Source organism: Dendropsophus ebraccatus, chromosome 8 (assembly GCF_027789765.1).
Source record: "Dendropsophus ebraccatus isolate aDenEbr1 chromosome 8, aDenEbr1.pat, whole genome shotgun sequence".
Taxonomy (NCBI): domain Eukaryota; kingdom Metazoa; phylum Chordata; class Amphibia; order Anura; family Hylidae; genus Dendropsophus; species Dendropsophus ebraccatus.
This window is the reverse complement of record NC_091461.1, coordinates 90,883,329-90,896,051: the sequence shown is the minus strand read 5'-3', so window position 1 is coordinate 90,896,051 and position 12,723 is coordinate 90,883,329.

The following is a 12,723-nucleotide window of genomic DNA, read 5'->3' as shown; positions in this document are numbered from 1 at the left end:
TTTGTCTGTAGGGCATCTTAAGGAATGTTATCATATTGACCATGAATATTATATAGGGCCTGATAATAAGACCTAAATACTTCATTAAAGGACAACTCCCGCAGGACCCCCCCCCCCCCAAAAAAAAAAAAAAAACACAGACACACACAGGCACCATACTCACCATCCCTCCGGTGATGATCGCCACTCGATTCGCCCGCCGTCTGCCTCTCCGTCACCGCCGTCCAGCGATGTCTCTCACTTCCAGGTCCAGGGGATGGAAGAGGCTGCCAGTGCGCTTGCGCACTGGCAGCCTTTTCATTGGCTGGAGCGCATCACATGGCTTCCAGCAAGCTCAGCCAATCAGGGTCCGTGGACCTTTATTTTGGACTAAACAATCCATGGTAAGGTAGGGTGACCCACCAGGGTCCAGCAAGCAGCGTTCTGGTCAGTAGTGCGGGTAGTAGGCAGCCGAAAGTAATTTTAGCAAGAAAGAAAAATGTGGCACGAAGTGTTCCAGTGCTGCCACTGAATATCATCCAAGGACTCCAATATTGTTAGAAAACAAAATAACACTTTATTTAAAAAGCATATAACTTGCATGAGGTTGACGTTTTGGGAGAAACTCTCCCTTCCTCAGAACAGATCTGCATGATGTTATCAGCATCATTTTCTTATTGTGCACCTGCTCTTCGCACTGAAGGTGGGCTAGCGCCCCCAGTGTAACGATATCCCCTCCCCTCAATGATGCGCCTCCATTATAATCAAGCATGGCCGCGTCACCAAGGGGAGGGCATATCCTTTACACTGGGGGTGATGGCTCCACCTCCAGTGCATAAGAATAAAACGGCGCTAAGAACAGGGCAGAATTTAGAAAAGAGGACCACATCACCGGGATCTCAACACCGGCGCCGACAAGGTAGGCAAATTTTTTTTTTATTTATTTATTAAGCCTAATGGAACATTCACTTTAAAGAGGACCTGTCACCACTCCTGACCTGTCTGTGTTAGCAAATACATTCAATGTCCATGAAATAAGAATTCTGGATCATCTTTTCTTGTAGCTCTGTGATGAGCTATTTTTTTGTTATTCTTACTAGAAATCGACGATCAACCAATGGGGTATTATTACCATTTCAGAGCATGTCCCTACACTGTTAGGCTAGGTTCACACAGCTTTTTTCATCTGTTTTTTAAAAAAAAAAGTAGTAGTAGTATTGGATCCGTTTTGATCCTTTTTTTTTATAATGGAAGTCAATGGAAAAACGGATCAAAACGGATGCATACAAATGCATCTGCTTTAGTTTTCATCCGTTTTTCATCCGTTTTTTGCAAAAAACGGATGAAAAAACGGATTGCAAGAACACAGTGTGAACCTAGCCTTACACCATCCAGTCACAACTGACAGTGCCAGACTGTGTAGGGACATGCCCCCAGTTAGTAACATCTGGTTGGTTACTGATGCAGATTTCTAGTAAGAATAGCAATGGCACATCACACATCCCATCCCTTTTTTCCTTGAATCAGACTCCTTTTTAAAATTGTATCGCATCTTTTTTCTCTGTTTTTTCACTCAAGCAGCGTATGGGACTTCTGTTGGTACCAATTATGTATTGTTTTAAAGGTCTCCATACATTTAAAGTGGTATTCCCCCCAAGAGATAAAAAAAATAAAATGCTCCCAAACCTAGCTAGCTCATAAGTCCCCCTGAGAATTTTGAGCCGTCTCCCGTCTTTCTAGCTGCTTCCGTTCTATAGTTAAAGTTTTCAAAAAGGCCAAACTAAATCCAACATGGCGCCGGCCAGAAAACTACATCTCCCATCATGCAATGCTTATGCTGGTTGGTACATGATGTAGCAGAGCTGATATCCACAAGATATAGCAGAGTCGAGTGAGTGAGCGGCATAGCAGAGTCGAGTGAGTGAGCCGCATAGTAGAGTCGAGTGAGTGAGCGGCATAGCAGTTTCGAGTGAGTGTGCGGCATATCAGTTGAGTGAGTTGTGGGGTGAGAGTGGGGTGGGGGGGCTGTAGAGGCAATTGTGCCACTGCAGGGGCGGTGTTGCGGTGCTTCGGGTGAGTCACCTGTGGGGGGGGGCATTGGGGAACGGTCTTTGCCATGCGCTGCCGGTGAGTCGCGGGGGAGAGAGTGGGGGGGGTGCCGCTGGCTAGTCACGGGGGGGGGGGGGTTGTGTGGGTGAGTCCGGGGTGCGGACGCCGCGCACGAGTCACACGGAGGGGGTGCCGCGTGCTGCCGGTGAGTCTTCCCCGCCACAGCACCGATCGCGCCCGCCGGGACTTGCTGGATGAGCACTAGAACAGAAGCACAGCACAGGAACGCTCACCCGCGGCACACACACCCGGCGGGTGTGTGTGTGCTGCGGGTGAGCACTCCTGAGCTGTTACACTTACCCCTGCACACACAGCTGACGGTGCCCGCTCCTGTGCTGTGATACCCATGCTGACATTGTGCAGGATCGGGCTTGCACGGAAGGTAGAGCAGACACAGTCGGCTGTGTGTGTGTGTAGGGGAAAGTGTCATAGCGCAGCATAGGAGCGGGCATGGTTGTATCAAGAGGGGGGAGCGGGCCGGGGGATCATAGAAGCGGGCAAGGTTGTATCAGGGGGGGGGGGAGTGGACCGGGGGATCATAGGAGCGGGCATGGTTGTATCAAGGGGGGGGGGAGTGGACCGGGGGATCATAGGAGCGGGCATGGTTGTATCAAGGGGAGGGAGCCAGCCGGGGGATCATAGGAGCGGGCATGGTTGAATCTAGGGGGGGGGGGGGCGGGGGATGTCACAGCACAGGGGTGAGCCGGGGGGGCTGACAGGAGCGGGCATGGTTGGATGTGTGTGTGGGGAGGGGGTCACAGTAGCACTGGAGGAAGCTGAGGGAGACTGTAGCTATCCTCCCTCTCTTCAGTGGGCTGGGTTAACCCAGCCCATTGAAGAGACTGAGGCACGTGATGCCGTCTCGGAGGGTGCGGGCCAGGAGCAGGGAGCGTGTCGGGTTGGACTGAGAGCTGATGATTCTATGTATTCAGTGGGGGTGAATGGATCTAGATAACAGCATACTGTGCAGAATCCATAATAAATTGATATTGGAAAGATGTAAAGCTACGGGTAGGCAACATTTTAATGCAAAAATAATTTTGGGGGGAATACCCCTTTAAAGGGGTTATCCACCTAAAAGCGAAAAAAAAAGAAATGCTAGCTGGTCTTACACACCAAGTCCCCCTGAGTATTTTGAGCCTCATGTCTTTCAAGCTGCTGCCATTCCTGATTTACAAGTTTTTCTAAAAGCCAATCTATATCCAATATAGGAAACTACATTTCCCATCATGCATCTCCCTGATTAGTCTGTTTGTGTACTTGCAACCTTAAGGGGTTATCCAGCGCTACAAAAACATGGCCACTTTCCCCCTACTGTTGTCTCCAGTTTGGGTGGGGTTTTGAATCTCAGTTCCATTGAACTAAATGGAGCTTAATTGCAAACCACACCTGAACTGGAGACAACAGTAGGGGGAAAGTGGCCATGTTTTTGTAGCGCTGGATAACCCCTTTAGCTTTGTTCCCTGGCCACTTCTGTCATTACTATTGCACACTTAACAGGACTGGTTTTCTCTTTGATTTTGCATCACATGACCCAAATATGTATTGCATACTAGCTGATGATGTAACAGAGCTGATGCACGCAGGGTGTAGCTATGTGCTGCATAACAGGCATCTGTTTACTGGGGGTGAGGAATGTAGTGTAGGTTTAGATCTCTACTTGCTGACTGTGAATGAAAACCTTCTAGTTCCATCCAGACACTAATAACATCAGTAACACTTACAATATACAGAGCTGTGACACAAATACACATGCATATGCCTGCATTCACAGCAAGCAGAGATAGAATTATACCTTTTCATATTACAGAAACCTAGGCTCAGGGACACATGTAAATCTATAGAAGCAGCACAGATGCATGGAGATGATGCAGATAATGTCTCCTGGGGGTCGGGTTACCAAGTTAATAGACAGCTAACCCAGCCCCCAGAGAGGAGATCACATGTCCTGTGTCTATAAAGGGAGGAGGGAACAGGGAGCTGAGCGTGGTCTGAGTGGACCCAGAGTAGAGGATTTTATACATCCAAAGCTGATAAAAATTAGAAAAAAACAGGGAAAGGGTGCAAGATAGGTTATACATGTATATTAAACATAGGGGGGGGGGGGGTATTTGGAAGGGGGATCATTTAGAATATTGGTTTTGTTACCTGGATAACCCCTTTAAGGCCATTAGTATAAAGTGTATGGTGGTCTTCCGAAGCTTCCCCCCCTCTCTACCCTCTCATACTTTGTTGGGACACTGTTAAAATGTTTAGCCAATGTTCAAAATACAGTAACTCTTACACATAGTTTTGGTAAACTTGTTATAATGATTAATATTCAACTTAAAGTGTCACTGTCGTTTAATTTTTTTTTTTTGCAGAAATCAATAGTACAGGCGAAGAAACTTTGTAATTGGGTTTATTAGCCGAAAAATGCATTTTTATCATGAAAAAGCAGTTTGAAGCTCTGCCCCCTGTCTTCATTCTTCTCTATGGAGAGGGGAGGGGTGGAGGGAGATGAGGCACCAAAACAAGACAACAAAGAGTTCATTTACAGCTACATCACCGGACTATCTCCTCTCAAGTCAGCACTGACCTCTCTGACCTCTGAATAGCACTTTCACACAGTTCCCGCTGTGTAATCCTTTGTTCTCTGCTGCTGACTAATCTCCCTCCTCCCCCTCCCCTCTCCATAGAACAGACAGGGCCCGACTGATGTAAAAAAGTCGAGATTTCCTGATAATGAGCAGTGGATGACAGAAAGGAGAGGGGGGGGGACCTGGGGAAAGTCTTTTTGAATGCAGATAATGGCATATTTGCCTAATAAACCCAATTACAAAGTTTCTTAAAATCGTCTGTACTATTGATTTCTGCAAAAAAAAATGAACGACAGTGACTCTTTAACATTAAAACCGGCACATTACGGCACATTCCACCCCTACAGCTCATGATATTTAAAATATTTACTATAAATACCATACAAAACATCACTGATACGGGAAGAGTGTCCTGATGTATAACATGATATGTGTGCACACATCTCATTCAGTAAAGACATTAACACTTTTTCACGCATTCTTTTGCTGTAAAGGCCATAAAGGATACGGTAGATTAAAATGATTTTTCATACATATAACAGATACATTATTTTTCAATGTTAATTTTTTTATGAGAACTATTCTATGTTGTGCTATATGCTCCCGACACTAAACAAGAAACACTTTCACAAATTGTAGTTTGCGGTCTATGGGGGAGATTTATGAAAGGGTGTAAATATACACCTGGTGTAAACTTCCCACAGCAACCAATCACAGCTCATCTTTCAGCTCTGGTAACATATAAAAGGAGCTGTGATTGGTTGCTGTGGACAGTTTACACCAGGTGTATATTTACACCCTTTAATAAATCTCCCCCTATAAGTCTACATCTTTCTCCATACTCTTCCATCTTATCTTCTAAATCACAATTATGTAGGAAAAGTCTTTCCCCTCACCTGTTAGATCTTTACAACTTCAGCTTCACAATTTTATCCAGCTACTCCTTTCCTTATGCTTTCCTTATGCTTTTCTTTAGTTCCTCTCACATTAATACACCAATGGCAATCCACTCCCTGAGGGTAGACATTCTAACCGTCAGTCAACTGTCAGAGTCTCATGATTCTCATCACCTTTACTTGACTAACTGTATGTAATGCACCTTACCTAGTGACCTAGGTTGATCCCCCTTAAAATTAGGAGTTTTTACTCTCATCTCACTTTCTTTGCAGAGATGTCTGTTTTTTTTTTTTTGTTTCTTTTTTAATCTTTTTAACCCCTTCGGGACCAGGCTAATTTTCGTTTTTGCGTTTTCGTTTTTTCCTCCTTGTGCTTAAAAGGCCATAGCACTTGCATTTTCACACCTACAGACCCACATGAGCCCTTATTTTTTGCGTCACTAATTGTACTTTGCAATGACAGGCTGAATTTTTGCATTTGGTACACTACGAAACCAGAAAAAAATTCAAAGTGTGGTGAAATTGAAAAAAAAAACACTTTTTTTTTAATTTGGGGGGAATGTGTTTTTACGCCATACGCCCTGGGGTAAAACTGACTTGTTATGCATGTTCCTCAAGTTGTTACGATTAAAACGATATATAAGATGTATAACTTATATTGTATCTGATGGCCTGTAAAAAATTCAAACCATTGTTAACAAATATACGTTCCTTAAAACCGCTCCATTCCCAGGCTTATAGCGCTTTTATCCTTTGGTCTATGGGGCTGTGTGAGGTGTCATTTTTTGCGCCTTGATTGCGCATATACAACTTTTTGATCATAGTAACATAGTAACATACTAAATAAGGTTGAAAGAAGACTAGAGTCCATCAGGTTCAACCTAGGGAAACCCTACTGTGTTGATCCAGGAAAGGCAAAAACCCCTGTGAGGCAGACGACAACCACCCCACCACAGGGAGAAAACTCCCCCCCGACTCCAATGGCAACCAGAATAATCCCTGGATCAACGTATCACCGGAAATCTAATGCCCATAACTTGTAATATTATATTGTTCAAGAAAAGCATCCAGGCCTCCCTTGAACTTATTTAATGAATCGGCCATGACAACATCATGTTGCAGAGAGTTCCACAGTCTTACCGCTCGTACAGTAAAGAACCCGCGTCAATGCTGATGATAAAATCTTCTTTCCTCTAGACGTAGAGGATGCCCCCTTGTCATGGTTACAGTCCTAGGAGTAAAAAGATCACTACAAAGATCTCTGCACTGTCCATTCATATATTTGTACATTGTGATCAGATCGCCCCTAAGACATCTTTTTTCTAGCGTAAATAACCCCAAGCTTGATAACCTGTCCTGGTACTGTAACCCGCCCATTCCCTTAATGACCTTTGTTGCCCTCCTCTGCACCCGCTCCAGTTCAGCTGTTTCCTTCTTATATACCGGTGCCCAAAACTGTACACAGTATTCCATGTGTGGTCTGACCAGTGATTTATAAAGAGGCAAAACTATGTTCTAATCTTTAGCATCTATACCTCTTTTGATGCATCCCATTATTTTATTAGCCTTGGCAGCTGCTGCCTGGCACTGATGACTAAAGTTGAGTTTACTGTCCACCAATACCCCCAGGTCCTTTTCGGAAGTAGTTTTACCCAGTGTTTTATTATTTAGCACATAACTGTATTTATTATTTCTATGGCCCAAGTGCATAACCTTACATTCATCCACATTAAATTTCATTTGCCATTTCACCACCCAAGCCTCTAGCTTCTCCAAATCCCTCTGTAATATGATATTATCATCCTCTGTGCTGATTACTTTACCCAGTTTAGTATCATCTGCAAAAATGGAGATTATACTCTGTAGCCCCTCAACAAGATCATTAATAAAAAATATAAAAAAAAGTGGACCCAACACTGACCCCTGTGGTACCCTACTAGTAACTAAAACCCAATCTGAATATGTTCCATCAATGACCACCCTCTGTTTTCTATCACACAACCAGTTACTTACCCATTTGCATACGTTTTCCCCGAGTCCCAGCATCCTCATTTTGTAGACCAACCTTTCATGCAGCACAGTATCAAATGCCTTCGAAAAGTCCAGATACACAACATCCACAGCCTCCCCCAGATCCAGTCTATAACTTACCTCTTCATAGAAGCCGATCAGATTAGTCTGACAGGACCGATCCCTCATAAATCCATGCTGGTGCTGCGTCTTAAGATCATTTTCATTAAGATACTCCAGTATAGCATCTCTTATAAACCCCTCAAATACTTTACCTACTATAGATGTTAGACTTACGGGCCTGTAGTTTCCAGGATCACTCTTTGACCCCTTCTTGAATATTGGTACCACATTAGCTATGCGCCAGTCCTGTGGAACAATCCCTGTCGTAATAGAATCTTTAAATATTAGGAATAACGGTCTGTCTAACACAGTATTTAATTCTTGCAAAACTCTAGGATGGATACCTTCTGGGCCTGGTGACTTATGGATTTTAATGTTTTTAAGGCGTCTTCCCACTTCTTGTTGTGTTAGGCAGGTGAGATTTATGGGAGGATTTATATTATCCCTAGTCATGTCCTCTGTTATGGGATTCTCCTCTGTCAATACAGTAGAGAAAAATGTATTTAAAGTGTCACTGTCGTGAAATTTTTTTTTGCAGAAATCAATAGTCCAGGCGATTTTAAGAAACTTTGTAATTGGGTTTATTATCCGAAAAAAGCATTTTTATCATGAAAAAGCAGTTTGAAGCTCTCCCCCCTGTCTTCATTGTTCTCCTATGGAGAGAGCTAAAGAAAAGACCAAAACAGGACAACAAAGAGTTAATCTACAAATCCCTCACCTGATATCTCTTGTGACCATCACCAGTGACCTGTGTGAGCTCGGATTACAGCTGTCACCCAGCTCCGTGCCTGTAATCCTCTGTTATCTGCTTTCTGCTGCCGGCTAACTCCCTCCTTCCTCCTCCCCCCTCCCCTCTCCCTAGAACAGACAGGGGACGTCTCCTGCAACAAGTCACAATTTTCAGATTTTTCAGAGTGGATGAAAAAGAGGAAGGAGGGGGGGACCTGGGAAAAGGCTTTTTACATGCAGATAATGGCAGATTTGGCTAATAAACCCAATTACAAAGTTTCTTAAAATCGCCTGGACTATTGATTTCTGCAAAAAAAAAAAATACGACAGTGACTCTTTAATAGATTGGCCTTTTCCTCTTCCCCCTCCACCATTACACCCAGATGATTTTTGAGGGGACCAACATTTTCAGTTTTAAGTCTTTTGTTGTTTATATAGGTGAAGAACAAGATCGCTTTTTATTAAATTTTTTCTGGATTTGATGCGACCAAAAAAGCGCAATTTTGCACTTTGGGATTTTTTTGCGCTGACGCCGTTTACCGTACGAGATCAGGAATGTGATTAATTAATAGTTCGGGCGATTACGCACGTGGCGATAGCAAACATGTTTATTTATTTATTTGTTTACTTTTATTTATAACCTGGGAAAAGGGGGGTGACTCAGACTTTTATTAGGGGAGGGGGATTTTTACTTATAACAATACTTTTTTTTTTTTTACACATATACTAGAAGCCCCCCTAGGGGACTTCTAGTATATACACTTTGATCTCTCATTGAGATCTTTGCTGTATAGATATACAGCAAAGATCAATGAGATCGGCACTCGTTTGCTTTCGGCTGCTGCAGCCGAATACAAACGAGTGCCGAGCCGGGGACGGCGCCATCTTGGACGAGTCCCCGGCCGGCATCAGACCAGCGATCTCCGCCACTAGACACCATGGAACGGCTGTATCCGGTAATCGGATGCAGCTGTCATGTTTGACAGCTGCATCTGATTACTGTATTAGCGGGCATGGCGATCGGACTGTGCCCGCTAATACCGGCGGTCCCGGGCTACAAGCGGCACCCGGGACCGCGGCGGTTCAGAGCGGGGTCGCCGCGCGGCTCCGCTGTGAACGCCCGCACCCGTGCGAGGACGTACAGTTACGTCCTCGTGCGGGAAAGGGTTAATCTTACATTAACTTCAATCAACCTAGAAAAAATCTTGGTGCCAACAACCAAATTAGTAGTTGACTATACTAACAACTATATAACAAATATATAAAATGCAATGTATATACAGGACCTGAGTCAATGACTCAATACTCACTACTTAGATGCTTCCACTCAGTGATGCAATATTCTCAGAATGTCTTCCCCATCAGTTGAATCCAAGCATAAAAAACATATAACTGCTAATCCTGCAACTTTGTTCTAATTCTAGGTCTACAGCTTGAGTTATGTACTGCAGTATCGGCCGGATGATCTTTCCGGCCGCAGGGTTCTGATGTATCAGAACCTCCCACAGCACACAATGAACTGACAGGTCTTTCTGCGGCCATAATTCACTGAATGGGAACCGCATGGCTTCTCGGCCGGAGCTTATACGATGTGTATACGCTCCAGCCGGGATCCCATAGAACAATAGGCACCACACTGCACAAAGTACGGCCATTGTTGCCGATGGCTGTGTGTGAACATAGCCTAATACAGTTTGTATATATATCAAATAAAATAATATACACACATACATACACCCAGAGTTCCACCCCTTTTTTGAAAAAGTCTATTATATCACATCGCTTTAACATGATATAGGTCAATTCCAGTTCTGTGACAGTACCTACCATCTTACTGCGGGTGGCATCTTTGTATTTGGAATGTCTTACTTTTTTAAACTATCCGGCTTAAAGAGGACCTGTCACCCCCGGTGCCGGGGTGACAGGCTCTCGATCCCCCGCTAGATCCCCTCATACTTACTTGATTGCGCCGCTGAGATGAGTCCGACGCTCATAGAAAATGAATGGTGAGTCCGACGCTCCATTCATTCTCTATGAGCGTAGGACTCATCTAAGTGGCACGCGCGCCAGGCTTTCCGCGGGGATATCTCTGTCCCGGGACCAGCTGAAGAAGCGGGACCCGGCGCGATCAAGTAAGTATGAGGGGCTCTAGTGGGGGGTCGGGAGCCTGTCACCCCGGCACCAGGGGAGACAGGTCCTCTTTAAGGTTCTCTTTAATATCTAATGAAGTACAGACAGCTCTCCATTCCACTGACATGTTGGCCCCCAGGGTATGTTTAAGACTATACAACAGGAGGCAAACAAGTTAATCTTGTTTACAATCAGGTTTTTGTCTAAAGGCCGTATTACACACAACAGTTTTGGGGGGGGGGGCAATTGCCGACCTGTGAGGTCAGTGCTCATTCTTCCCCCTACACACACACGCAGACAGCTACACACACACACAGACAGCGAGCAGGGGAAAAGTGGGGAGGAACAGGGATCTAAGAATCGTTTGGGCAGCCCATTGAGGTCAACTGGGTCTGGTACACGCCGCTCCTGTTACGTGGAGCGACATGGAGCAGATGGTTGCTGCACTATTCGTAATGTTTCAATGTTGAAAGACCATGATCAGCCGTCATTGCGCATGCCGGGTGATCGTGGCAATTTAACATGTCCTGTTAAACCAAATGATTATCGATCTGAATATCCTGATAAGAAATCCGGATAGATTGTTGTGTTAAAGGGGGTCTAAAAGTCTAAAGTCTGTATCCATGTTTTGCAGGCCTTTTTCCAGGCGGTCCCTGGCGGTATCCTCCCTCTGCACGGAGCCAGCATCCTGAGGGATATAAGCGCAGATCAGTTTTGCTTTGTACGAATCTGCATCTCTCATCTCTCTATAAACTGTTTTTATTACACAAGTCTTCGGCAGTACATGTACAAATAATATAATCAGGAGTTCATTGGTCATACATTGGTACAATAATATTCACAATCTTGATAAACTTTCCAGGGTCTGTAGTGAGGGTTTAAGCTAGAAAGCGTACAGTCTCTAGAAGAGAATTGTACAATTTTGTTACACAGGAGTGCCTTCCTGCATGGAGCGAATAATCAACGGACAAAAACGGATGACAATGACTCTGGCATTAAAGCCTCTCAAGTAGTCTAAACACATGAAAACCTATAATGCTTGCCGAAGCTTGACAATTTAATAATACAGTGGTGCTTTGAATTACGAGCATAATTTGTTCCGGGACCGTGCTTGTAATCCAAATCCACCCTTAAACCAAAGCAAATTTTCCCATAAGAAATGATTGAACTGCAGACAATTGGTTCCACACCCAAAAAATAATGATTTTTTTAAATTCTGAATAACAGGTAGAACAGATGAAAAAAACATTTATAAACAGCTGGATATGTATAATATAGGTTACTGCACAGTATAGCAATAATTATGTGGAGTATAATGTATAATAACTGCATAAACCTGAAAAAACAGCAGCAGTTTGTGGATACAGGATGGAACTGCAGATCCCCATAATGCAGTAGCGTAGTACTAGAAAATAGCTATAATAGAAAAGCAGGGCTGCTGTCAGAGGGCTGTGTGGTCACATGACAGCAATGGAGAAGAGGGGTGTGTTCAGCATGGACCAATCAGGACTGACAGAAACTGCAGGAGAGCATGAACGAATGAGCAGGGTATATGTGATAGCAGCAGCAGTATAGCAGCACTCTCTGTCTGGGGAGAGAGAGGTTACAGCTATGAAGAGATTACCTCCACAGTCCTGTCCCCTGATGTAAGCCCCAGCCTGAAGTGGATCTGCCATGGTTTGGAAGGTGAGGGAGACTTTCTAGGTCAGATTACAGGGCTGTAGACCCCGCTATACAGAATATTCTCCTCCCAAACTCGCCCTTCCACCCAGTACAGGGAGTTCTTAAACCAAAACAATGCTCTTATACCAAGTCACAATTTTTAAAAACTCTGAGCTCTTAAACCAAAACGCTCTTAAACCAAGTTACTCTTAAACCAAGGTACCACTGTATTTGGAAAGAAAGAAAACAAAGAAGGTAAAGGATGGGAAGGGGGTTGGGGGTTGTCTGTGGGTCTCCGCATGTGTATTTCCATGCTGTAGTGTTAAATTGGCGGGTCATCTGAAAGTTGTCTTGTAAAATACCATGTGGTATCCTGAAATTTTTGTTTAATTTTTTTGGATTTGGAGGGGTAGCGTAGGGATAAAAGTTTCCCAAACAATGCTTCAGTCATCTCTAAGAATAACCATCTACGGTTAAACCACAGTGGGAGAAATGGCTGCAATGTG